Below are 26,998 nucleotides of genomic sequence, written 5' to 3'. Positions count from 1 at the left end.
CAAGGGGGCCCGTCTTGTGCACTGCAGGAGTCCTGTGAAAATGCAGTCAGTGTGTGATCATACGCTCAAAGGCTCTGTTGCTGTGTATATACACAAGGGGGCTGAATGAAAGGGACCTTAATTCTGGTTCTTCCTAACTGCTGAGTGCTTGACTTACAAGTCTTAATAATGTCCTTTCACCAGACTGTTTTTTGTGTGTAACGATATCCACGTTGCCCACCCCTGCTGTAGAGGGTTAGCCAAACTACGGCCAACGGGCCGTATCCAGCCCATCCGAACTTCTCAACCTGCCCTCTAGCTCCCTCCACAAAGAGCGCTTGGGGGGGGTTTGCTCAGCTCTGCCCACTGCTCCCTGGCTGGAATACCTGGAAGGGGGGTTGGAACTGGTGGTGATGAGGGGCACCCATTTTTCTGGGGCTCCCCAAATGCCTGGAGCACTTGGGTGTACCCCTTTGGCCCAGTGGCTAATGAGCATTTAGGCCCTGCCATACAATTTTCCCTCCGCTGTGGCCCTAAGATCAAAAAGTTTACCCACCCATCCTAGGCTCTGACCACCCCCAGAGGGAGAGATCCTGCCACTCCATGGAGGCTGCTCAGTGTTAGCTGGGGATGCGAAGCCCTGGCCTTGGAGGCAGCCAGGATCTCTGGATGTTAGCCCTGCCTCTGCAACTGACTTATGCAGCCTTGGGCAAGTCCCTTTGTCCCCTCCCTGCCTCAGTTTCCTCTTTGGCAAAATGAGGGGATTATACTGACCTAGCTTGCAGGAGAGTTGCTTCTCCGTGGCAGCTGTTTCCATAGCTTAGCAGAGAGAATAAACATCCAGGAGTTGACAAGCTAGGAGCCTGGCCCCTGCCCCGGTTGCAGTTCCTGGGCGTTCTGTCCTTCGCTTCAGAGAGACCACTGCCAGGCCTCGCTTGCAAGGCTAAGTTATCTAAAACGATAACGACGGCGGGGATGTCTGAGAAGCCCCATGAGATATAAAGAGCAACAGACTTGTTCAGTGTCCAGGCACCCTCTTTGTTTTTCTTCTGGCGTGAGTCATTCCTCCAAAGCGAGGCAGGCTACTCTGTTACCGCATCCAAGAGTGCTTTCCCTCCACCCCCCCCCTCCCAAAAATCCCACCATGCTGGAAGAAAGGCGACTTCTCTGCCTCTCGTGCTGTCCCGGTGCTGAGTTCTGGCTCCGTCACTCAGCTGGGGAGACACTGGCCTATGCAGGTCTCTGTGGTCAGAGGGCCGGTACCGTCATGCAGCCAAGTTGCTTCAATTTCAGAGCTCCTCTTCCCAGAAAAGGGCCAGGCGGGAAAACATTTTGTACACAGGGGTGGTGGTGGGAATATATTAGTTGAGGGATTTTTTTTTTTTTATAAAAACCGGCTGCCTCCAGAAGAATGTGAGCTGCTGTTAAAATAAACCTGGGTAGCGCTGGCTGGTTATTTGTACGTTGGGACTTTCCCTTTGGCATCTGTCAATGTCAGCGGGAGAAATTTCATAAATATGCTCAAAGCAGGGGTGGGGTGTTTGCCCAGACTTGACGTCAGCGTAAACAGCCCTAATTGGTCCTGGAGCCTCATAATTCCAGGATTCCCCCCTCCCGTCCTCCCCATGTGTATCTAGGAAATCTGCGAATGCCAAGGCCAAGCATGTTTTCATTCATAAATTAAAGCAGGGGGCTTTGTGCAGATCTGGAAATTTACTCTAATTTGTTGCCTTTGGGTAATTTGAATCTCCCCCGCCCCTTAAAATCTGACTTATTGCTTTCTTAAGGGACGGTGGAAACGCATGAATATTTAATTATTTGGCTGCTGGGAAGGAAGAGAGCTGGCTGCAGAAAGAATTGCCATTTGCCGCGCAAAGGCCAGGCTGGGGCCTGCTTTAACTCCGCTGGGAGTCTTCCTGTCTTCTCACACTTAGTCATGTTATGGCATACAAGCTGGTCGTATTACTGTAACCATCTGGTCTTTGTTTTAAAACACAGTTGCAGGCCTCGCATCCAAGCGGTGGGCTGCAGCGTTTGGCGTTTGGATTGTTTTGGGTCAATCTCCAGCCACGGACAACGGCCTCCAGCGTGGAATCCGTTCGTTCTTTGGCACGTTTCTGCGCGGAGCCTGGTCGTGTGGCTGGTGGAGTCTTCATGCGTCTGGGGCCAAGAAACAGCAAGAAAGGAGCTGGGGGGGACGAAAGGGCGATTCCGTATTTATTGAGCTTGCAATGGTCCGTAACGTGGAGCAAGGCCAATACCAATGGCTACAGAGCCCTGCTTGTAATCATAGAAAAGGAAGCGTGCCCGCTCCCCCTTCAGGCTCCAAGGTGAACCCGCTCTTGCAGTCCTCTCCTCTCATGCTAACCTTCACCCCTCTGTAGAAAGATGGCACAAGGCTTTTACCCTACCTGGCTGTGTCTAGACTGGCAAGTTTTTCCGGAAAATCAGCTGCTTTTCTGGAAAAACTTGCCAGCTGTCTACACTGGCCGCTTGAATTTCCGGAAGAGCACTGACGATCTCATGTAAGATTGTCAGTGCTTTTCCGGAAATACTATGCTGCTCCCATTCGGGCAAAAGTCTTTTCCGAAAGCCTTTTGCGCAAAAGGGCCAGTGTAGACAGCACAGTACTGTTTTCTGCAAAAATGGCGATCGGGGCTTTTTTGCGGAAAAGCGCGTCTAGATTGGCCACGGATGCTTTTCCGCAAAAAGTGCTTTTGCGAAAAAACATCCTGCCAATCTAGACGCGCTTTTCCGAAAATGCTTTTAATGGAAAAGTTTTCCGTTAAAAGCATTTCCCGACAATCATGCCAGTGTAGACGTAGCCTCTAAGTATTATCAGGATTTAAGAGATGTATGTATAGGGCCTTACATCTTGGGCCATGAAATTTGGTCTCTTGTGCGCTTTTACCCAGCGCCATACAGATCTAACGAGGGAGACTAGCAGTTCTCAAGCCGGGGGCCCTCATCCAAAAAGGGGAGGTGGCTGGTCACAAAGTTATTGTCAATGGGTTGTCTTATTGCTGCTCTTACTTCTGTGCTGCTGCCTTCCAAGCTGGGCTGCTGGAGCCTGCTGGCTGAGGGCCCAGCTCTGAAGGCAGCCAGCGCAGAGGTGGGAATACCATACTATGCCACCCTTACTTGTGTGCTGCTGCTGCCTTCAGCGCAGCCCTTGGCCAGCAATCACCACTCTTCGGCTGCCCGCTCAGAAAGCAGCGCCCCCGGCAGGCCCCACACAAAAGGAAGGGTGACAAGGCTGCCACCACCAGCCCACAATGACCATCTGGCCCCTTCTAAAGTCCCCTTTTCGGGCCGGACGCCTACAATTTCAACATCATGAATTTTCAGATTTAAACAGCGGACATGAAGTGTACAACTTTAAAACTCCTACGAGCGTGAAATTGACCAAAATGGACAGTGAATTTGGTAGGGTCCTATGCAGAGGCTTTGGGGCGGAGGTGAATTTAACCCACTGTGCAGAGGGGCAGAAAGTGGAGCTGAGGGTTTGGGGAAGGAGGGGAGCCAACCCATTCACACACAGAATGGGTTGGCTTGATGCTAGGACTGTACCTCTCAGCGAAGGAGGCGAGCGAGTGTAAGTCAAGGGCGTCCTAAACCTCGGCCTTCCCAGGCTCAGGAACAAACTTTCCCAAGACCAGGTTACTTTGTAATTTTGTCCATGATGGGGTTTCTTACCCTTCCTCTGCAGCATCTGGCATTAGCATCACCAGAGCATCTGGTAAAGCATCCGCCAGAGGCAGGATACGGGACTAGGTGGCCGGGGGGGAGGGGCTGACCCGCTTTCAGCATTCCGATGCTCAGCTAGTGGTTTTCCATGTGTTTCTTGGGTCACCCTGGCTTTGGCAAGCTCCGTTTTTTGCCTTTCCTGATTTTTACTTCACTGAGACTCTGCAGCCTCCGTGAGGCACTGAGGTGGGCCTCCCTCCGAACAGACACAGGGCTCAGCAACGCACGACTGATTGGCCTCCTTTCCAAGGAGAACCTGTCCTTGAAACCATCCGGCTCTTGCTGTGTAAATCTGTGGACCCTCCGGAAAGTCGGGTCTGATGTGCTGCTTCATGGCATGCACGGATAAAGGGAGTTTGTCAAAGCCGGCGCAGAAACCGAAGTGGAGGCAACTCGATTTTCTAACAACCTCCTTGCATTGGCTAGTCCCATGTGCGTGAGGCCTGTTTGCCCCAGACACACAAAAGTCTCTTTCCTGTGAGTGAAATTAATGCGCCTAAGCCTGAAGTGCTCCAAGCACGGCCTTGAGCTGAGCTACGTGCAGACCTCCACACCCAGCCCACTTGCATCCTGCCAGGTGAGCCTTTGCACCCCTAAATCACACTGCCAGGGCTGCCTCTTCTCTTGCTAGTCCAACCCTGGTGGTCTGACCCTGGTCCCAACTGGGCCTCGGTCTCATGATGGAGACTGGGATAAAACTGGTAACGTGACCAGAAGTGCTAGCCTGCTCCTGAACTAACTTCAGCTGTGCCAGCGGGAAAACCCTCTCTAATTGGTTGCCTTCCCCGCCTGCTGGGGCAGGGCAGCCAGTCAGGGCTGCTCAGGAGGCTGCTGGGGCTCTCTTTCTCCCCCTGCCCATCTGCCCAGCTGGGAGGCGTTTTGGAGGAGGGACGGGGGAGAGAGGGAGCAGCCACCACTGTTCTCAGAAGAGAGAATCCAACAGCTCAGGATAGTTCCTCCCCCCTCCCCGCCCCAAAGGAGTCAGCCCTTACCCACGGGAAAGGAGGCTGTTGGCCCCCTGCAGGAAGAGCAGATGTAGGGCTGTGGTGGGGGGCAGAAGAGAGGGTAGAATTGACGGAGCAGTTGGGATGCACAAGGGGCTGTCTGTCAACTGCAAAGCATATGTTTGGCTGATTTTCAAGATCCCCCCTCCCCCCCCGTAACATGGAACACCCACCAAAGTAAGGACCCTCCCACTCGCCTCAGTGTGTTACATACATTTTGGAGCGCCTCCAGGTGACGAGAGGGGGGGGTGGCAGGAACAGCTGTCTGTGGTGTGGGGGCGGGGGCAAGGACACATGGGGAGGGCACTGCTGAATGCCAGACACTGCCATACTTCCAGGGACCGGCCCGCCCTCCTGGCTCAATCAGTGTGATCTCGTACACAGAGTAGGCTGCATGGAGGACCCCGCCCCCACCACTGTGCAAGGTCGTGTGTCGACCCCATCTGTGATCCCACATCCGGTGGTGTCTCAGTACCGGACAGGGCACCGCAAAAGAAGACTGCCTGGCTTCCAACCGGACGCACGGCCTGCCTAGACCCACACACTTAATTCAGGATAACACTGGGGCTGGAGGACAAGTGTGTGTGGGGGGGCTCCGCCCTGTTAGGCCGCCAGCACCAGAATCCGGTGCTATACTTGGGAGAGCTGGTGACACGGATTATCACCCACACTGAGGCAGGGCAGGGAGAGGGGATCCGTACAAAGCCAGACCCAAATACATGCTGTAAACCTTTTTTAAAACCCCTCGTGATTTGCGGGACAGTCTCGCAGTTTGCACAGGAGGCCTGACACCTGAATTTTGAACTTTGGGGGGTTGGTGATACTGGTGGAACGCAGGGTGCCCCCTGATGGTGACTCCGCTGTACTCCCTCAAATCCCCCCCTCCCCCCATTTCTTCCCACTCTCAGTGGCTAATGCTCCTTCCCTTCATTCTTCCGAGCTGCAATCGAAGGCAGGCGCCTTGGAGCGGTGCAGAAAGGAAACCAGCTGCCATGGCTGCTTGCGTGCCTCAGGGCTGGGGCTGTTCTTCTGAAAGGACTCTCGTCCCCTGAGCTGCATGTGTCCCACCAGCTTGAGTGACCTCCCCTTTTGGGACGCTGCCTTCTCTCTCTCATCGGTTACACCCACGCCCCGAGCCAGGATGGGATCAGGGTGTTCTCCCACTGCCCTTCTGCGGCACGGCACGATCTGCCCCGCTTCTGCCTCGCTCCCAGAGCCGGGGAAAGACCGCCCAGGCAGAATTTCATTCATTCAGCCCTTCCCCTCTGGCTCTGCTTCTGAGGCCTTTGTTGGCAGAGCGGGCCTGGGGCTGTCCCTCTGTTACGGTTCCCTGGGCCCAGTGGCTCAGTGGGTTTCCATCTGTAGCTTCCTTTGCAAGCAGAGAGGCAGACCTGATCCTCAGGTTGGAACTGGCAGGGAGGGGCTGGCCCCTGAGGGTATGTCTACACGGCATCGTAAGCCTGTGGCTGACTGGTGGACTCGGTGTTTCCACGCTTGTACGTGAGCAGGCACACTCTGTACTACAGCAATGGTTCCCACCTCTTTTATACCGAGGACTGGCAAACTCGTTCAAAAACTCTTGGCGGACTGGCTCTGAAATATTTGCATATTCATTGTGGTACTTAATTTGTATATTTACATATTCATTATGGTAATTTTAAGCAGTCACCTGTTGTTTTCAATTGCATCTGAACACACACAATACCTGTACACACAATGCCGTTGTAACTGAGATTGTGGCTGTAAGTCGCTGCCACAGGTGGCAGGAATATGGAGAAAACAGCGTGTGAAGTTTCTGTGTCTGAAGCAGAAATGCTGGGCGTGATTAGCCACCCTGGTCCATGTAACTCAAGATTATCTCCAGTGAACGTAGTGTGAGGAGTGAAATCAGAGGGGGATATTACGGTGCAGGATAGCTGTGTTCTGGTTTGAGATGAGGCTCAAAGGGCCATGCTCTCAATTTATGGGGCCCTGTTCAGTTACCTGTGGCCACCTGCTGCCCCTCATTCCCCATGTGGCTTCTGTAGGCGCTCAGGGCTTCCCTCACCCCATGCCTTGTATAGCTCCTTCTGGAGCCAGGCCAGCCGCTTTATGTGCGGCACTTGGCCCCACCAGCCACAGCACACCCAGCTACCAGCCGCCCCACTCACCCTGTTGCTCCATGCGGCTCAGAAGGGAATTTCCTGGGAATCCCAGGGGGCGGGAATAAATAAATGCTGGGGGCGTGGCCTGGCAACATGCGGCGGCCCATCACACAGGGGTTCGCGTCCCGCCGCTGGTCTGCAGACTAGCGGGTGGGAACCGCTGTTCTAACGGGCTTACTGTTGCTGGAGCTAGGTCCCACAGCTGGGCTGACACAGCCATACTGCATGGGCAGGCCTCCCGTTCAGGTATGCACTTGGGACGGAAGAATCCCAAGTACTGTATTGTTACAGGCTGGGGACTGAGTTGCTAAGTAGCAATTCAGCAGAAAAAGACCTGGGGATTCCAGTGGATGAGAAGTGGGATATGAGTCAACAGGGTCTCCTTGTAGCCAATAAGGTTAATGGCATATTAGGATGCATTAGGAGGAGCATTGCCAGCAGATCTAGAGAAGTGATTATTCCCCTTATTTGGCTCTGTTGAGGCCAGATCTGGAGTATTGCAGCCAGTTCTGGGCCCCCCACTATAGAAAGGATGTGGACACACTGGAGAGGATCCAGCGTAGGGCAACCAAAATGATTAGTGGGCTGGAGCGCATGACCTATGAGGAGAGGCTGAGGGATTTGGGCTTATTTAGTCTGCAGAAGAGAAGAGTGAGGGGGGATTTGATAGCAGCCTTCAGTCACCTGAAGGGGGGGGATTCCAAGAGGATGGAGAGAGGCTGTTCTCAGTGGTGATGGATGGCAGAACAAGGAGCAATGGGCTCAAGTTGCAGTGGGAGAGGTCTAGGTTGGATATTAGGAAAAACTCTTTCCCTAGGTGGGTGGGGAAGCGCTGGGATGGGTTCCCTAGGGAGGGGGTGGAATCTCCATCCCTAGAGGTATTTAAGTCCCAGCTTGACAAAGCCCTGGCTGGGTTGATTGCATTGGGTTGATCCTGCTTTGGGCAGGGGGCTGGACATGATAACCTCTTGAGATCTCTTCCAGCCCTGGGATTCTATGATTTCCTCCCCCGTGGCTGCGCAGTGATTTAGGAGGGAAGACGACTTTCTCCTATCTGCTTAGACATCCAACACCAGAACCTCTGAGCTCCTGCTTTTGGCCAGCCCGGGGGGGATGGAGAGTCCTGCCATTCGCTGTGCTGAGTCCAGTATCACCGGCACATGTGCGTGAATTGTACTCGTAGCACAGATAGGGCACTGATACCATGTTTCATCAGCAATCAGCCTGGCCGGGTGCCATTGCTACTAATCAAGTCTTGTGGCTTTGGTGGGCAGTTTGACCAAGGTCTGATTTCACAATCTTTAATGCATAAGCGGCGAGGAGTCCTGTGGCACCTTATAGACTAACTGAAGTGTTGGAGCATAAGCTTTCGTGGGCAAAGACCCACTTCGTCAGATGCATTGTTTAATGCATGTATCTTCACAGTGCCCTATGCGGTAGGACACTGATCTTACCCCCATTGTACTGATAGGGAAACCGAGGCACAGAGCAATTAAGTGACTTGCTCAGGGTCACACGAGTCTGTGGTGAAATAGGGACTTGAACCCCAGTCTTACTGCCTAACCTCTGGATCTTTGTTCCTTTCCATCTTTTCCCAAGCTGGGTGTCTGGGAACTCTACTACTTATGCGTGGGAACTTAGCTGTGGTTTTTTTTTTTTTCCTTTTGCCCTTCCTTGACAGACTCCAAGAATTTGCGATTGGCTCAGTCTGGAGCCAGTACTCATAGTTAAAGCGAGCTTCCTTCTGAAGTCTGTCTCAGGCTAACATAGCCTCCCTTCGTAGTTCCCACTAAGGTGCGCGCCTGCGCAGCCACACACAAAAAATTCTTCTCCCACCTCCTCTAGAGAGCTGTGTGGCAGGCAGCTGCTCTGGCGGGTGGGACCAGCTGAGATGGCGTGGTGAGGGAGAGCCAGGCCCTGCCGCAGCTGCGTGGTAGGGGAGAGGCCTGTTCCAGTGGCTGGAACTGCCACGTGGCAGTTCTGGTGGCTGGGGCTGGGACCGGGACCTGCCGCATGGCAGAGGTGTCTGCTCCGGCAGCCAGGAACGGGACATGCTGCATGGCGGGGCGGGGCGGGGGGGGGGTCTGCTCTGTTGGCCGGGAACGGGACTATGTGATCTCAATATCGGTGCGCCAGCCAAAACTCCTCCGCTCATGGTTGGAAACATGAGGGAACCCTGCCTCCCTTCACCCTCCTCCCCCACAACTGCCAGCCCGGGGCCAGGGCGAGGTCTGGCGAGTCACGCAGCTCAGTGTTCCACTCCCCGTCCAGGCAGGACGCCAGCGCCAGCCCTGCTGGCAGTGCCGTGCATGAAGCCTCTCTGTCAGGCTGTGCCCAGCAGGGAGAGCTCTGGTTTGGTCAGTGCATTCCCCTAGGAGCAACTTTGAAAAATGCCCCTTGTGTGGGATTTGGGGAAACACAACCCTGGTGTTCCCTTCCTGGCAAAAGTGGATTGGAAAGGGGGATTTTCGCCTCTGGCCCCAATGGGGGGAGATTTGACTCCTGGGGGGGTCCCTGCCTTCCCGTGCGGGCCGCGAGGCTGACTCCATTAGTATCGGAGAAGCCTTCGGAGAGGCTCCCAGGGAAGAAGCAGAAGTGCAGCGTTGCTAACCCATGCAAAGCCAGGACCATGTTATCCTTGGCAGCCTTACCCTCCGGGAATGCCCACACGGTGCCCAAAATGCCAAGACCTGTGATGTAGCCAAGGGAAGTGCTACCTTTCCTTGGCACTGCTCATGCCAGCAGGACCACACTGGCAGCAGAGCAGGCCAGCAGGTACCCTGTGTTTTCTAGGACTGCCAAAACTAACTGGCTTCAGGGTCAGTCCCGCTCCCGGTGGGAATCCTGCAATTGACGTCAGTGGGAGCGGGGGCGGAGCTATTTGGTATGTGTGTGGAGGGGGGGAAGGTCATGTACCTACGCTGCACATTGTACAAACAGCCAGCAGACCAGCCAAGACGCTTTAGCCCCACGTCGATCCCTTGCAATCTGCTTTCTGCCCCCAAGTGATTGGGCAGGGGATCCTGCTAGCTTTGTGCCCACCTTGCCAGGAATGCATTTTAGTGGCTTTTCTCTGGCAGTGAGCTGCACAGAGCCCTGCACACTCACACACCTCACATTCAGCCCCGCTCTGTTTTCCTGCACCAGCTCTGATCTAGAAGTCAGCAGGGCAGACTGAGCCTTTAGTCTATCAACCCCAAGCCGAGATGGTGAAGAGGGAGGAAGACGAAAGAAAGAAAATGAAGAGGAACGACAGAAAATGAAGAGGAAAGACATGAAAAGAAACCTGCTCTTGTCATGGCCAGCTGTCATTACTGCCTGACCCCTGTAGTGATCAGCTGATGCCCTGAAGCCTGCGGTTTAATTTGCTCCATCTTCGCTTGCAACTCCAAACTGTGTTGGCTGTAAAATTATTCAGTCCCACGTAAAATTATAGCCACCCTGTAACCTCCTGGAGACATGAACCGCCAGCTGATTTATGCCCTTCACGAAGAAATATTTCTTCCAACCTCCTCTTGGTTCGCTGACCATCGGTCTCATTCGTCAAGGATTCCGGCTGCTCCTAGACTGTCTCTGCTATTCCCCCTGCAGGAGCAGCTGCAGGCAGGCTAGGCTGTCTGCCCATGGCTGGAGCTGGAGGAAGAATGCTCTGACCACTATATTCTGGGTTTTTCCGCAGTCGTGTGTCCACCGCTCTGTTTGGTGCCTGGTCCATTGCTCCTCACAATCCTTTGCTATCTGCTGCCTGGATCGGATGGGACACCTGCGATGGGAGGACCATGCCAGCAGGCCCCGGGCATGCTCTCGGCAGCGACCGATACGTTTATGATCCATTCTCAGCCTCTGGGAATGCTCTTCAATCCGTTGGGTGGGTTCCAGCCCCTGACTTCTTGCCAATGAACGAGAGCCAGAGGGCGTGGATGTGTCACTCCCCCGCACCCCCCATCGGGCGATTCTGGCTTGCCCAACAAAACCGCACCCTGTTGCAGCTCACCACATCTGGGCGTTTGCCACTGTGCACAATGTTTAACTTGGCCCAGGGAGCACGCGCGCGGGGTGGCAGGGGGTAGAGTAGAGTTGGGTTGGGAAGAGATCCCAGTCTCTCGACTGACATAGGACAAGGTTTGGTCGTTCCCACTGACAGGGCGGGGGGTATGCTCACACAGTCCACTCGGAGCGTGCCAGGGTAAATATGTCAGGAAACGAAGCGGGTCTGGGTCCTCCCTAACGGGCTGTGGAGGGGAAGGCAGTATGTTGATTTCCAGCAGTTTTTATTGCCTCTCTGCCTTTTCATCACTCAATGGGAAAACCATGAGACTCGCACGAGGGTGCGCGCCAGGGCTGTGGCCGAGGGAGCGGGGAATGGCTGGTTTTTTGCAAAAGGTTTCTTTCCTTTTTCAAAGACAACATGAAAAAGGAAATCTGCCATGAGCCATATCTCCCCAGCTCTCCCTCCTTTGCCTGTGGGTTTTTTTTTAAATCTCTGACTTTGACATATTACAGATGTTGTCTGTGAGGCTGGTCAGTGGAACAGAAATGGATCCGTATGCATCGGAAATGCAATAAATCACAGCAATGGATTTCTCAGCAGGTTTCCAGCTTGAGTCATAACCATTTTGTATGAGGCCAGTATGATATCTGTGCAGTTCCCCGTCCATCCGTCTGTCCGGCCTGTAGCCTGCAAAGCAAGATCAACGGCTTTCTCACATCCAACTAGCACTCAGCAGCTGATAACTTTTTTTTTTTTTGTTGTTCCTTTGAGAGTCAAACTTTTCTTCAAACTACAAAACTTTACAGGAACTCTGTCCAATAGCTTTAGACTCAGCATGTAGGTTTTACTACGCGGGCCAGTATGGTGGTTACAAAACTGATTATTAATTTGTATTATTGTAGCAGGTAGGAGCCCTGGTCATGGGTCATTGTGTTAGCGGCTATATAAACAAAGAACAAAAAGAAGGTTGTTGCCACATACAGCTTGTATCTGATCTGCTAGAAAAAAAATTAGAGTTGGTTGAAATTTAATTTGTTCCAAAAATTGCCTCTCTTTAAAGGAAATTTTGAACAAATAAATTGATTTTATAAAAATTGCCTATTTTTCATGAAATTTTGACCATACCACTATTTGTGAAAACTTTTGTTTACTGAACCCAGTTTTCAGTAAGAAAACAGGTTTTGGTGAATAAAACATTTCAAAATCAATTTTGATCAGTATTTCAGTTTTAAAAAGTATTATAGGCAATTCTATGAAAATGGGTCCATTTAGAGCTGGTGAAATGGAAATGGTTTAGAAATCTTTAAAACCATTTTTCTATTTTCTGGCAATTTATTATTGATGGTTCCAGAGGGTGATGTGTGCTTTCTGTGCATTCCTCCTGAAATCTCATCCAACCCTGTGATTCTATGATTCACGAAGGGAACATCCCTGCTCTGAGAAATTTGAAGTCTACGGGCACAGCCAAATAGAGTTTAGGGAACAACAAACAGGAGATATTTGTGCAAGCCATCTTGATGCATTGAAATTGTTTCAGGATTTAATTTCAATTAAATGGATTTTAGAAACACCCTACAGAATTTACAAGCCAAAGTGCAGGAGATCCAGGAAGTGAAATTGATTGTAAACAGAGAGTAAAACTGAGCAATGCAGTTTCAAGGCCAACTTGGTGAAGTACTAAAAGCAAACAAACTTCAGAAAAGTTTATTCGATTTTAAAAATTCTTTCTGTCCAACTCAGTAGTAACACAGGGATGCATTTGGTTATTCCAAGAGACAGCTTCTTATCTTTCTGCTTAACTGACCTGGAGAAAACAGAAATGCACTGGTTACAGGGCCGAGGGAAGCTGTCGTCCCCTGCTTTAGAGTCACCACATTGTATTCCTCTGAGATGCCATTTCTGAATGCCTCCAGTGACCACTGATTTCTATGGGGGTTGCAAATGCATAGTCCCTCCTAAGATGTGTCCCATCAGTTTTCTGTAAGAGGTGCAGAATTGACCCCCAGTACATTACTGGCAACCAACAGCCTAATCCAGCTAAATTCTGGGCGAGTGTAAGGAGGTTGTACCCTGACAGATTCAGACTCCAAACATACTTTATGGCATATCTTCTTTCTGAGGACTCCTCTCCCTATTTAGCAGAGAACTTGGAGGGGGGAGCACAAGTTGCAGAAGGGAAGAGCTTACAGGCGGCACCAGGAAGTCAGTCTGTGTGCACATGGCTGGAATGCTAGTTGTAATTGCAGCGCCTTTGTCAATAGCTCTCAGTAAAGAGCCAGTTTAGTTTCACAAGCATGGAGTCCTTTCCTGTTATTACCCTATGTGAGAGAGTGTACGTGCATCAACCCCAAATCTGAATGTATCTAGTTGGTGCCTTGATGGCATAGTAAGGCACCTGTCCCAAATGTACATGTAGATGGTTTCTGAAATACCCAAGATTGTATGGCTTCCAGCCAACCTGAGTTTATCCCGGCAAAGTGCCCTGGTTGTCCACAGCCCTGGTGGTCCTGGTAGTCATGACAGAAGAGGCCTAGTGAGACCTACCTCCCCCCAGCTGCCCTGCCCCCTCCGACAGTTAACCTTTAATTGATTTCACTTTAATCATTTAACCAACTAACAGTTTTGATCAAAATTTACATCCCTGCCCCCTCAAGGTGTCAGCATCCCCCGAGAATGGCAGATGGGACGTTTCTCCAGCACTGACATGGCCTTGCTGGGGATGAGCCAAGGAGGGGGTGTTGCCATGGGGACGGCACCTGGAGCCAGTTTGGCTGTGGCCGCCAGCCTTGCTGCCTTCGCTGCTTCTCCCCTGGGCTTGGCAGAGTCTTGCCGGAACGTCGGGTCTGCCCCCGGCCTGCGGACCCTTCCCTGGCAGGAAGCAATGCATTGTCTCACCGGGTTCCAGGATATCCTGCAAAAAGCTCCCCGCGCAGGACACGGCCCCTCATCAGCTTCCAGTGGAACCTGCGGCCGGGGCTGGTGCCCAGGGCCGTGCTGAGAGCAGACTCGGAAGCTTTCAAGGGAGCGGCCGGACTGGCAGCTGTACAGACCTAGAGGCCGCCGGGCACGTGACCCCACACATCGGAGAGCAAAAGCCAGATCACTACCCTGCCAATGTGCCTCTGTTTCCCTGACTTGGCAAGGCCAGGAGCGTTTGACTTCCATGCTCGTGCATTCCTTGGCACGTCTGTGGTATCTGGCTACCGAGACATGGCAGGGGACACCAGGACTGGACTGAGGACCGACAAGAACATTTGATGGCTGTTCCCAGGGTACTTTCTTCAAACCCAGCGGCTCCACGGTGGGTCCCGGCTCCTGGAGCTGTCCAGTCTGAGCTGTCCGGTCTAGATGCCACTTGCAGTACTCACACGAGGTGTGTGGGTTACATGAGTATTAGAAGACACAAGCCAGTTGAGGAGCTCGGAAGCCCGGAGACAGAACCCTGAGCCTAGCTCAGTCCTAGGATCAGCCAAGGTGTGTCTCTGCCCCTCTATAGATACCAAACAGGTCTTTATTTAAAACAAATAAAAGGAAGTTCTTCTTCACACAGTGCATAGTCAATCTGTGGAACTCCTTGCCTGAGGAGGCTGTGATGGCTAGGACTATAACAGGGTTTAAAAGAGAACTAGATAAATTCATGGAGGTGAAGTCCATTAATGGCTATTAGCCAGGATGGGTAAGGAATGGTGTCCCTAGCCTCTGTTTGTCAGAGGGTGAAGATGGATGGCAGGAGAGAGATCACTTGATCATTACCTGTTCGATTCACTCCCTCTGGGGCACCTGGAACTGGCCACTGTCGGCAGACAGGATACTGGGCTGGATGGACCTTTGGTCTGACCCAGTCTGGCCTTTTTTACGTTCTTATGGTGGTGACGGGTTAGTGCAGCCACGTGTCAGCCGTGCAGGGAATGGCTAGTCATGACACGTGCAAGCCCAGCCCGGCAGGTCATAGTAGGAGCCAACCCTAGGTTCTGCTGACACGAGCTGTGGTCCTGATTGCTTGGTAGGGAGCCTCTGGCACTCCGCTGTAGCTAACCGCCCCGGCGCTGACGCTGCGCGTGCAAGTCCCTTAGCTGTGCTGCCTTCCAGCCAGCGCCAGGTGTTCCTTTGTCCGTGCTCAGCATTAGCGTGAGGAGGCAGCACGAGAGCCGTTTCCCTGCCGCACCCGTTGCATCCTCACAGCGATCCTCACGTAGAATTACAGAACACTAGGCCTGGAAGGGCCATCACGTCCAGTCCCTGCCCTCACGGCAGGGCCAAACACCATCTAGATCAGGGATGTGGCCTCCAGCTTGCCTGGATCTGGTCCCGGAGGCTCAGCCCCTCCCGCTCTCCACTGTGAAGCTGGAGCACACAAAATCCACTAGTGCGGGCCCCCCCCCCTTGGCTCTGCTGTGGGAGAGGAAAGTGGGGAGTGAGTTTCTCCTTTTCAGTCGGAGGCCATGTCCGTGAGGGAGGTTTCGGTTTTTATTTTGGCTTCTCACTTGTGTGCGGCCCCCGACTGATTTTTCTGTGGGTCAGCGGCCCCCGACCCAAAAAAGGATCTAGCCCAGGGTTTCCCAACCTATGGGTTGGGACCCAAATGTGGGTCGCCATTACATTTCAAAAGGGTCGCCAAGTGTCTCCCCAGGTGGCTCTGCCCCCCCCCCTTCCCTCTCGGTTTTGAATTGCCCTGGATCACCAAGTCTTCCTGAATTGTCAAAACAGGTCCCCATCTGGAAAAGCCTGGGAACTGCTGATCTAGACCATCCCTGGTAGGTGTCTGTCTAACCTGCTCTTAACTGTCTCCAGTGATGGAGATTCCACAACCTCCCTGGGCAACTTATTCCAGTGTTGAACCACCCAGACAGGCAGGAAGTTTTTCCTAATGTCCAACCTAAACCTCCCCTGCTGCAAGTTAAGCCCATTGCTTCTTGTGCTATCAATAGAGGCCAAGGAGAACAACGTTTCTCCCTCCTCCTTGTAACACCATTTTAGATACTTCAAAACCGCTCTCATGTCCCCTCTCAGTCTGCTCTTTTCCAAACGAAACAAACCCAGTTCTTTCAGTCTTCCCTCATACGTCATGTTCTCTAGACCTTTAACCATTCTTGTTGCTCTTCTCTGGACCTTCTCCAATTTCTCCACATCCTTCTTGAAATGCGGTGCCCAGAACTGGACACAATACTCCAGTTGAGGCCTAACCAGCACAGAGTAGAGCGGAAGAACGACTTCTCCTGTCTTGCTCACAACACTCCTGTGAATGCAGCCCAGAATCATGTTGGCTTTTTTTGCAACAGCATCACACTGCTGACTCATATTTAGCTTGTGGTCCATGATGACCCCTCGATCCCTTTTTGCAGTACTCCTCCCTAGACAGGCACTCCCCACGCATGGCAGGTTTGGCCCAAATGCTATCCCAAGGAAGAACACTTCACCAAGGCTCCCTCCTGTGAGTCCAGCATGGCCAACTGCACATGAGAAGCGGACGGGGCAAATTAAATTGCTGCGTCGTGGTGAAGCGATGCCGCTGGGCGCCAGGAAAATAAACAGCTGCCCGAACCCAGCCTCACTTCAGTTTTAATTCTCCTTTATTTGCCCATACCGTTGAAGAGCTGGTTATGTGTTTAAACATGCCCTTCCGCTGGCAAATCCCTCACCGGGGGCGGATGCAGAAAATACTCCTGTGAAACTTTGTTCCATTGAGCTGCCTTTCCTAATATATATAATCCTTCTGCCAGCAGCAGCTGGTATCCAGAGGGTCCTTTTCAACCATACAACCCAGAACCAGCTGGAGCCTCTGCTCTGTACTCTGGGAACACTACACACCACCCCGGGCCACCTGACGGAGGAAATGTTTCCCCACCCGCAGACACAGTCTGAGCGTGGAAAAGAAACTTGGACTGAAAGGAGGGAAGTCACCCGGCATTAATAAGGGAAAATGCCACACGCGGGATTCGTAACATAAAGCTGTGAGCAGGCCACCTAACCCAAATGGCATGGGGCAGCATCTTCTGCCTCCCGTACTTGAATTCTACAACCTTTTCTGCGCCCCTCTCTGTTCCCTCACGTAGCCCATTCACGGGGGTGGTCCTTGGTCGGAGAGGACCCGGGGTTTATGGGTGAATTCACCTCCTAGTTGGGCTATGTCTAGTCTACAGGCTTCTTGTGCAAGAGAGTGGCCACACTGCAAAAGCGCATTGAAAAAGTGATGCGCTTTTGCGCAAGAGAGCGTCCACACCGCATGGGCGCTCTCTCGAAAGAAAGCACTGATAGCTAGTCACAGAATGGCCACCAGGGTACCTGTGCTTTTTTCGATAGGGGTTTTTTTGGTGCAAAAAAAAGGCAGGTCCCCGTCCCCCTACACCTTTTTGCGCAAGAGCGCGTGCGCAAAACGGAGTTATTCCTCGTAGAAAGACGGCTAACTCTTGCGCAAAACCCCCTCCATTTTGTTGATTTACTTGCACAAAAACATGCTTGAGGTGTGGACGCGCCGCGAGTGTTTGCACAAAAACGGCCGTGTTTGCGCAAACCCTCTGCAGTGTAGACATAGCCTGGGTGAAGACTTGCTCCACTATCTGAAGACTTGCTCCGGCTGGTGGCCCTGCTGGCTGCTGTTTCTCGCTAGCTGGCTGCTGTTCCTGGCGGTCTCACCCGCCCAAATCCTTGCCACTTTTGCTAGCCACCTGTCCAGGGCCGGCCTTGCCATGAGGAGAACTGAGGCAGCCGCCTCAGGCACCAGATTGTGAGGGAGGCACCACTAGGACCCAGAGTGTACAAAGTTGTGTCTGCTGCTGGCCCAAGCGAGAGGGCAGGGGGGCGTCATTTGAGCTCAGGTGCAAAGGTGTTGTGGGCTGGCCCTGCACCTGTCACTTACCTTCTGCTGCCACCTGCCTCTCTTTTGCAGCCTCTTAGGGTATGTCTACACTACCCCGCTAGTTCGAACTAGTGGGGTAGTGTAGGCATACCGCAATTGCAAATGAAGCCCGGGATTTGAATTTCTCGGGCTTCATTTGCATAAGCGAGGCGCCGCCATTTTTAAATCCCCGCTCGTTCGAACCCCGTGCCGCGTGGCTACACGTGGCATGAACTAGGTTATTCCACGAGGAGTAACGGTAGTTCAAACTAGGAAGCCTAGTCCAAACTACCTAGTTCATGCCGCGTGTAGCCACGCGGCACAGGGTTCGAACGAGCGGGGATTTAAAAATGGTGGCGCCCCGCTTATGCAAATGAAGCCCGAGAAATTCAAATCCCGGGCTTCATTTACAAGTGCGGTATGCCTACATTACCCCGCTAGTTCGAACTAGCGGGGTAGTGTAGACATACCCTTAGTGATTCTGAGCTCTCAGCGGGCTGGTCAGAAACTCTGCTCCGCCTCAGGTGAATTCAGCTCTTAGTGAGTTATTCAAACAGCAATAGGAAGCCTATTTAGCTCTGTCTTTGAACAGTGGGGAGGAACTGGAGACCCTTCTGGAGAGTCCACACCTCCTGGCTGGGACAGCTTTTATTTTCCCCATTGCTCTTACTTTTGCCGCGGTCCGTCATGCAAGCCCCTGTCTTATCACAGTCCTTTCTGCTGAGGGCGACCCCTTCATTTGGGTTCGGTTACGCACAGTTCACCTCCCCTTTATTCCCACAGACAACACTGATGACAACATTTCACTCCTCCAGCCGTCAGTACCAATGCGATGTGGAGCCCACCGGCAGCCCACGTTGATCACTGTGGGCTCTGTTTGCTGGATATCTTGGCAGAGCAGGTGTGTTCGTGTAAATACAGTTTGCTCTCCCCCTCCCCAACTAGCTGCCAGAGGAGAGGTCATTCGGACCTTGCTTACATCTGGTTCATTAAGAGCCTGGTAGCTGTGGTCACCTGGCTCTTTGGAATACACGTGTGTTGTCTCTATTGCATCTCCCAGGGCAGTAACTTCACTTATTTTTCTCTCTCCTCCTTTCAGTGAACTCACACTGAGGCACTGTGCGTCTCCGGGGGCTTGCGCTCTGTTCCCATCCAACGGCTGTTGTGTGGCAATGGTCCCACTCCCGACAGCAGACTGATCCCGTGGCAAACAGTGGTAGCATGGTGAGAAACTCAGGGCCGTGGACTCAGATCTGCCCTTTTTGCCTCAGGAAACTGGTCCCTTCTGGCCACTGATGGGACAGCATGGGAGAGACCCGAGCCACTCCAGCCCATCTGGAATGTGCACTGGGCCATCCCTCTTGTATCTTGCACAAGGCCAGCGTGCACAAGCGTGGATCCACAGGAGCTGGAGCCGCGCTAGGCTTGTGCGCGGCCTGTCTGGTGGCCATGCTGACGCCCCAAAGGGCATGCTGTAGTAACCACTCGGTTCGGGAGGCAAGAACTCACGGTGTGTCGGCAGGCCTAGGAAGACGGCCATTTGCCAAGGGCACTTTATCCTGACAGGCGGCCGAGGCCCGGGATGAATTATAGAAAAAGCTGAGAGATGCTTAACCCAGCACGTCTGTTCTGCAAATGATACTGGTAAAGCAGTGAGGCAAGCCTGCGGACTGAGCTGGCTCCTGGTGTGTTACCTCCCCAGGCATCCCATCCGGTCCCCATCCCCCTGGGGAGAGGAACAGATGTCTGAAAAGCCCTAACACCCTCCAGCAAGAAATTCCGCACCCCCCTCTCCTGCTGGTCTCTCTAACCCAGTCAATTGGGATCTACTGGTAGATCTTGGAGTCTCTGACAGGGGATCCTGACTGGTTTGGCCAAGAGGCGATCACTTGCCAGCGTTTCAGCTGCCTCCTCCCCCTGCTGCTGCGCATCTCCTGCCCTTTGCCTGGGAGCTGCCTTCCCCCATCCTCAGGAGCCTCCTGCTTTCTGTGCAGGGCAGGGGAGGGAGAGATGGGGCGCTGATGTCATGGTGCCCTCTCTCCCACCCTGTACCAGGGGGGCACAGCAGGATTGGGGAGGGGGTTTGCTGGCTCTTTTTGGGAGTGGTGCAGGGCCAGGGCAGGGGTGAGCCTGCCTTAGCCCCACTGCACCACCCCCCAGGAGCTGCCTGAGATAAGCAGTGTCTCGTCGGAGCCCACATCCTGAAACCCTGTCCCAGTCATGAACCCCCCTCCTGCACCCCAAGCCCCTGCCCTAGCTCTGAGCATCCCTGCATCCAAACACCCCCCCAGAGCCTGCACCCCGACATGCTGCCCCTGCCTGGTGGAAGGGAGGATGGAGTGAGCAGGGTTGGAGCCTCGGAGAAGGGGTGGAAGGAGGCGGGGCCAGGGTGTTTGGGTTCGAGGTAGATCTTGGATTGCACTTAAATTCAAGAAGCAATCTTGTGCTTAAAAAGGTTGGAGACCCCTGCTCCTGCAGGCGCCTCTTAGCTCTGCATCCTCTGCCCCAGTCCACCCCTGCTTCCTCTCCCCGTGCCGCAGGCTTGGAGCCCATGTTCTCCCTGCGCCAGCCCCGCGTGCCCTGCCCAGCCTCTCCCGTTTCCCCTTCCTCGCTGCTGCACGGGTTCGCAGGTCGCCGCACATCCTGCTCTCCTGCCGCGCAGTTCCTGCCCGGCCTCCCCTCGCCTGCTGCCACGGTTCAGCAGTTCAGGCGTGCCGCGGGGCAAGCCGCACCAGGAGGCTTTGTTTTCAATTCAGCCCCGGGGAAGGGCGAAAGCGACGGCAGCCTTCTAAGGGGGTGAGCGAGTACGGCCCCATGGAATGCAATGTCCGGTTCCAGGGCAAGGGGGTAAAACGCCTCCTTGCTCTGCCACAAAGGGTTGCTTCAGGGGGCCAGCGGCATTAAAGCAACACCAATCTGGGAACTGCCGGGCTCTGTCTCAGTGTGCACCCTCGGTCCAGTCACTACAGGTTGCACCTCTATACACTGGAACTCTCTGGTCCGGCAACATCCGTGGTCATGTTCCAGGATCAGAGAGTCCTGGCACGATTCAGGGGGAGGGGGCAATGCTTGGCCCAGCCCGCAGTTCAGCTGGGCTACAGGGGGAGGAGGGTGGCTCAGCGGGCTGCATGGGGAGCCAGGAAGCCAGGTGTGGGAGGGCAGGGCAGGCCAGGGAGTGGGGCTGGTAGTAGTGGGGCCAGAAACGACATTGCCTGATCCAGCAACATCCCTCATCCAGGACCAATCAGGTCCGCAGGGTGCGGGACCAGCCTGGAGCGTCATGTTATGAAATAGCTCTTCAGAGGAAAGAGAAGTCCAAAGCCAGATTTCTTCCATAAATAGTCTCAAGAAACACTTGAGTGTTGCTTTGGTTATTTATCACTATTATTATTAATTTGTATTATGGTCCAGCGACCTCTGTTGTGGACCAGGACTCCAGCTCGCTAGGCACTGTACGAACCCAGAACAAAAAAGTGAATTCAACCCCAAAGTGCTCACAATCTCATCATAACATGACCAGTTCATCTCGAGTTTTCCTTTGCTGGCTGCCGTGGTAAGATGAATGACGCGGCCCAAGCTAGAACTACAGCGAAGTTTGCTAGTGCCAATTCCCCCCAGTGATTGGCCGGCGGGGAATGATTTATGCTGTTTTCCCAGCCAATAGTCAGCCCAAGGCGTCTTGCAGCTCTAGGAGGGAGCCGTGTAGAGCCCTGGCACTTGGCTTTTCAAAATGTGGAGCCTGCAGCATCTTGTGTAACAACAGGGAGAATGAAAAGGAAGCATCTGAGCAAGGCAATAACTACCATTAAAAAAAAAAAAAAAAAAAAAACCTCTCCCCCTCCTGACCTTGAAGGATGTTGGAAGGTGTCATGACATCAGCATTTCCCAGCCGCTCCAAGCCCGGGAGAGTGTGATTTTTCTTCCTCAGGGCAGCCTGCCAAGAATAACAGCAGACTCCAGCAGGTCGGCACAGGAAGGGAAAGGCTGGCCCCTGATTTGCAGGCAGATGCTTGGAGCGCCAGAATGCATTTTATTGAAGCGGCCTCCAGAGATGCATAAACCTTTCACAAAAAAAAAAAAAAAAAAAAAAAAGCAGCTTTTTACTGAAGCTGTATTTTTTTAAGATAAACTCCCTCTGGTTTTTTTAGCATGGATTTGGGATGGGGGAAGCTGCGTGAGTCAGGAAATACGTCCTCTTGGGGTACAATCCTGAGGCACCTCATTCAATTTTTCTTTCACTCTTACGCTAAGGCTCAGTTCTGAAAAGGGTTAGGCGCTCAGAACTTGCGTTGGGGGGACTCCTGGCTCCATGGAAGCCCATGGGCATTGTGCCATTGTCTCCAGGGGAGCTGGGAAAGTCACCCCTAAACCTCAGCTCGGGCTGCTCAGGGCCTCTTTGGCCTTTTGCTGATGCGGAAGCTGAGTTAGAGCGCCCGGCTTTGGGATTTGGGTTTGCTCCAAGGATGTTGAAATTGCTGTAGGTCAACTTCCTGGATCTTAGAGCCCAGCCTCCACAAACCATGAAGAGGTAAAGTCCTCAGGGTTAAGGTCCAAGCTCTAAATGTAGACAGGGCCATCCTTACCCACAGGCAGACCACACAGCTGCATAGGGCACCCAAAAATGAGGGGCACCGTTGGCTCTTAATGTCCAAACACCTGTCTCTTCCCATCTCTGCTCTGGGGCTCTGCTTCCTCCAGAGAGGAGCTAGTTAAATTTACAAGCGATACAGCCTGCCAGAGCCATTAGCAGGACACAGAACCTGGGAACAAGTTATCCAAGCAGTAAAGAAGCCATTTGCCAACCCCAGGTACATGCGTGTCAGTTTCTGAATTGACTGTCTCAGTCGGCAGGACTGGGGTTTCAAATTTGCTTTAAAAATATTGCATTAGCGTGTTGCTGAAAATTATAAAATTGTCATGTTACAGTCTCATGCAGGGATTTCCCTACACCTCCCCATGGGGGTGTATGCCCCCCCTGAATTTCTCCAACACCCCCCCAGTTTTGTGAACTATGGTGCCATACAGCCCACCTTCACCCTCACGGTGTCATCCCCTCATCGGTCCTGACACCCCCCTTTGTAAATTCGAACACCCCCCCCTAATTTCAATTCCTGGGGAGGCTACTGGTCTCATGCTGTCTCTTGGACAGCGGGGAAGCCACCAGACATGTTATGGGTCTCCATAATGTTCTGTCCTGAGCCAAATCTGGCGCATTACAGGATGGGATGCCTGAGGCCAGGGTGGTCGTCCATAGGGTCTTTTCATCCTACCTTCAAAGGGTCAACCCTGAGGCTGATTCCCAGAGAGAAGCAATTAGCCATTTGGTGTGGGCCCTCATAGACTACGTGCTTGACCAGACTGTAAGTAAATGCATTTCCAGCATACGCCAGTGTCAGTTTTACCAACGCTGTAGTTGTTGGAGCAATTGATGATGCTTAAAGCTCTGGAAAGCTCCGTCAGAAAATTAACTGGGGTAAACCCCCAAATTCTTCTGGCCGTGATGTCGAACACATTAGAGACACTAGCATCTTAGGATAGTGATAGAAATGTAGCCGTGTTAGTCTGGTGTAGCTGAAACAAAATACAGGACCATGTAGCACTTTAAAGACTAACAAGATGGTTTATTAGATGATGAGCTTTCGTGGGCCAGACGAAAGCTCATCATCTAATAAACCATCTTGTTAGTCTTTAAAGTGCTATATAGTCCTGTCTTTTGTTTTAGCATCTTAGGAAGTGGCGATGGCTGGTGACTAGGGTTGCCAGATGTACAGTATTGACCTGGACAGTCTGGTATTTGGTCCTCTGCTTTTTCTTTTTCTTTTTTCTTTTTCTTTTTCTTTTTCTTTTTCTTTTTTTTTTGCTCAACCAATTTTTTTCCCGCCACGTTCGGTGTTTTCTGTGAAAGTATCTGGCAACTCTACTGGTGACTTCACCTCCCTCAGTTCTGGTGTCTGTAATTTGGGTGGTGCTGAGAGAGAACTTGAAGCCTCCCTGCAAAACCAGGGTCTGGAATTGGGCTTCCCTTTGAAAAGGTCTTTTGCAACCTGCGCGTCTTGGGAAGCAGAGAGATGGGGCTGGTCAGTGTCCTGACCCCTGGTCCCACACTCACTGGGGAGATTGGAAAGATGCTGACACCGGCCAGATGAAGCGTCTCCGAATGAGGAAAACCATCAAATGGTGCAAATTCAGATCAACTGCAGGGCCGGTCGCCCAGTGCTCTCTTTTAGTGTGTTCTAGATCCCCTCCTCTCCGCCAGCTGCAACCTCTTGTTTAGTTTGTCCAGCTGGTCGCACGTACCCCAGGTCAGAGTGAGTCAACCCATCGCTTTACATTTCGACACCTGGGTAGTGAGCAGGGGTGGCCGCTCGCCGACCCGAGGGGGAAGAACCCCTCTCCGGGCTTGGATGAGCATAAAAGCCCGGCCCACGAGCTCAGTCAGGGCTCAGCTACCGGAGGAAGCAGAGGCCTGCCCTGAGCTCCCGAGCCAGGAAGGCACCTGAGAACCGTTCAGAGGCTGAGGACTGGCCAGATGGCCGGGCCCTTGCTCCAAAGAGGAGACCTTCTACACCCTGCCCCAGGGAGCAGACTACCACGCCCCCGAGAACCAGCAGCTGGCGTGGAGCCGGGTCGATGCGGAGGGGGAGTTAGGAAGAGGCCCAAGGGAAGCCGACAACCGTCAGGCTGATCTCATAACGGTCTAGAATGGGTCGCGTGGTGCGGGCTGGATTCCCGCTGACCCCCATGGCAGCCAGGGCGGCCGCTGCTAGGGCCCTGGGCTGGGACTCAGTGGAGTAGGGAGGGCCCGCATCCCCCTGTCACCCCACATACTGGGTGGCAGTCTCTCCCTCCCCTCTCGTGCCAGGGGAACTGGGTTTGTTTGCTGCCCTTGCCCTGAACCAGGGCCTGGGCCATACCGACTTTGGGACTGTGTTTGCTTTGCTGCCCCACCCTGCCCCAGGGCCTGGGGCCTTATTGACTGGGGGATGGCATTTGCATTGCTGCCTGCCCTGCCCTCAGGCCCCGTGGTTGGAAAGGGGCCGCTGGATCTGGATCTCTACTTACAAGCCTGAGCACAGGTCGGAGCCCAGGACTGAGCCAGCTGGCTTACAACCAGATACAGCTGTTCATCAGCTCACCCTCTCCTGCCAGCCGGTCGCCCTACGGACTGGCAGCAACGCAGAGCGAGTTGGGACACAGAGACGCTCTAACCACAACATGGGCCTGGATGACTCTCAACATTCAGAGCAGGTTGGCCCTGGGGGTTTTCTAAAGACAGTCAGAGCGGATGGCCGTACCTGACTCACACGAGAGAGGGGAAACCACTGAAGAACAAAATGAGGGGTATGATTTAGCGATTAGAGCAACTGGGATGTGTCTGTTCCTCCACCACATCTTCATTCCAGCCTCAGGTTTTAAAACAATTAACAAACCAAAAACCCAGCCCCCGCAATGCAACCAAGGGTCCACTCTTCCTTGGCCCTCAGCCAAGCATCCTGATTCCCAGCTGATTCGCAAACTCTTATGGCCTCGTGGAGGGATGAATTGGGATCACTTAGATGTAAGTTCCATTGCAATTTGTGCTGATTTAAAGTCTTTGTCTAGTAAACCATTAACCTAGGTACCTGAATGCCCCTGTCCCCGACCCTCACCGGCGCCCAACATGCTGTGTGTGTGAGTTGAAGTGCTGAGTAACCTCTGGCTCTTTAGCAAGCACTAATTAATGAAGCAACAGCCCAGTGAAGTAGGAACATGTTAATGTCAATGTTTTACAGATGGGAAACCCGGAACAGCCACAGTGACTTGGTTAGAAAAAGGAAGGCCAGTTCCATCACGGGCTACCTGAGTGACCTGCGCAGTCACTTACCCGCTCCGTGCCTCAGTTTTCCATCTGTACAATGGGGGGGACTAACCCCTCCCCTGGTGTGAAAATAAATGCATTTAGGGGAAGCAGATACTATCCTAGCTGGGGGCTGTATATATACCAAGACGGGTGGCAAAGCACTGGAGAAAACTCCAGAATTACTAGTGGTGCGTGACCTGCCCCTCCTGCCCCCAGCACCATGGCTGGTCAGCTCCCCCTTGTTACCCGCACACATTTCTCTATCCCTTCCACACTGTAGGGACACACACCTTTACCCAGTTCCTAGGGCTCAAGGAGCAACCCTGTGAATTTACACACCCACCCTTCCCCAATTCCTAGGGCTCACGGCGCATCTTCCTGCGGGTTGGCAGGATCTTTAGCCACTGAAAGAGCCTCACACAGTAAGATCCTTATCTTCTATTTATTGACAAGTCCCAAACAAGCAGAATACCCATGCTAAGCACACAGTGTCATGTTCACCAATCCTGATAAAGGCAGGCAGACTTCCCCTGTTGGCCAGGCAATATCAGTCTCTCTGGGTATGTCTACTCCTTGTGGAATGAGGTGTACTAGTAGTTTGGAATAGGAAGCCTAATCCGAACTACCTAGTTCGTGCCACATGTAGCCGCGGGCATGGAGTCCGAACTAGCGGACATTTAAAAATGGCGGCGCCCGGAAATATGCAAATGAAGCCCGGGAAATTCAAATCCCGGGATTCATTTGCAACTCCGGTTGCCTACATTAACCACCCTAGTTCAAACTAGGGTGGTAGTGTAGACATACCCTCTGGTCTTAGGCTGTCTCTCGGAGGTGAGTTCTTCTTTTCCAGGTTCTCCCCCTCTCCCCCGGTCTTCTTCCAGCCTTTTCTTCCTTCTGTTACTTCTGATTTTCTTCTCCTTCTTGAACCCCAGTTTATATAATGAAACCTGAGTCTAGCTTAGCTAGACCTTAACCAATTATTTTAGTATAATTTTACTAACCAATCATAACAAAATTGCCTAACCAATCATACCCCACCACCTTCATTGATTTACACCTAGCAAAATTAATTACACAGCGGACAGAAATAGTTACAAACCACACAGAGATCACACAGTCAAACAATAGGAAAGTGTAGTGACAATGATCATAGAATGAGGATTCCACAACATTGTCTATTGATAAGCAGTTTCTTTGTCAGACAGACTGGTGTGACTTAAGTTTTCTTTGCCCATCTTGAGATCTGTTCCTTTATCTGGTGACAGTAGGGGAGCGATCAGGGCAAAGTCCCCTCCTCACAGCCTGGTGCGACACTTTGTAAAACAATTTAGATGGAACTGTGAGGATGTGACTCCAGGCCTTGCAGTTAATGGCTGCTGCTCTTCAGTCTGGCTACAGAAGGCAGCTTTGGTTCAGGCCTGTGTTGGAAAGCATTTGTTCCAGAGAGCGCTGCACAGA

At 52.7% G+C, this 26,998-nt stretch overlaps 1 long non-coding RNA gene across 1 annotated transcript in view; it reads left to right on the top strand.

Moving 5' to 3' along the window:
- Positions 1–21,604, top strand: part of LOC149523748 (uncharacterized) — a 40,021-nt gene extending 18,417 nt beyond the window's left edge. The window contains exons 2-3 of the long non-coding RNA XR_016350522.1: positions 18,484–18,601; positions 18,800–21,604. This is a non-coding gene — a long non-coding RNA (uncharacterized LOC149523748). The remainder of the gene's footprint in view (positions 1–18,483; positions 18,602–18,799) is intronic.
- Positions 21,605–26,998: the final 5,394 nt, after the last annotated feature.

Source organism: Pelodiscus sinensis, chromosome 12 (genome assembly GCF_052426305.1).
Source record: "Pelodiscus sinensis isolate ZL-2025 chromosome 12, ASM5242630v1, whole genome shotgun sequence".
Classification (NCBI taxonomy): domain Eukaryota; kingdom Metazoa; phylum Chordata; order Testudines; family Trionychidae; genus Pelodiscus; species Pelodiscus sinensis.
The sequence above is the reverse complement of the archived record's forward strand: the minus strand, read 5'-3'. Positions and strand labels throughout refer to the sequence as shown.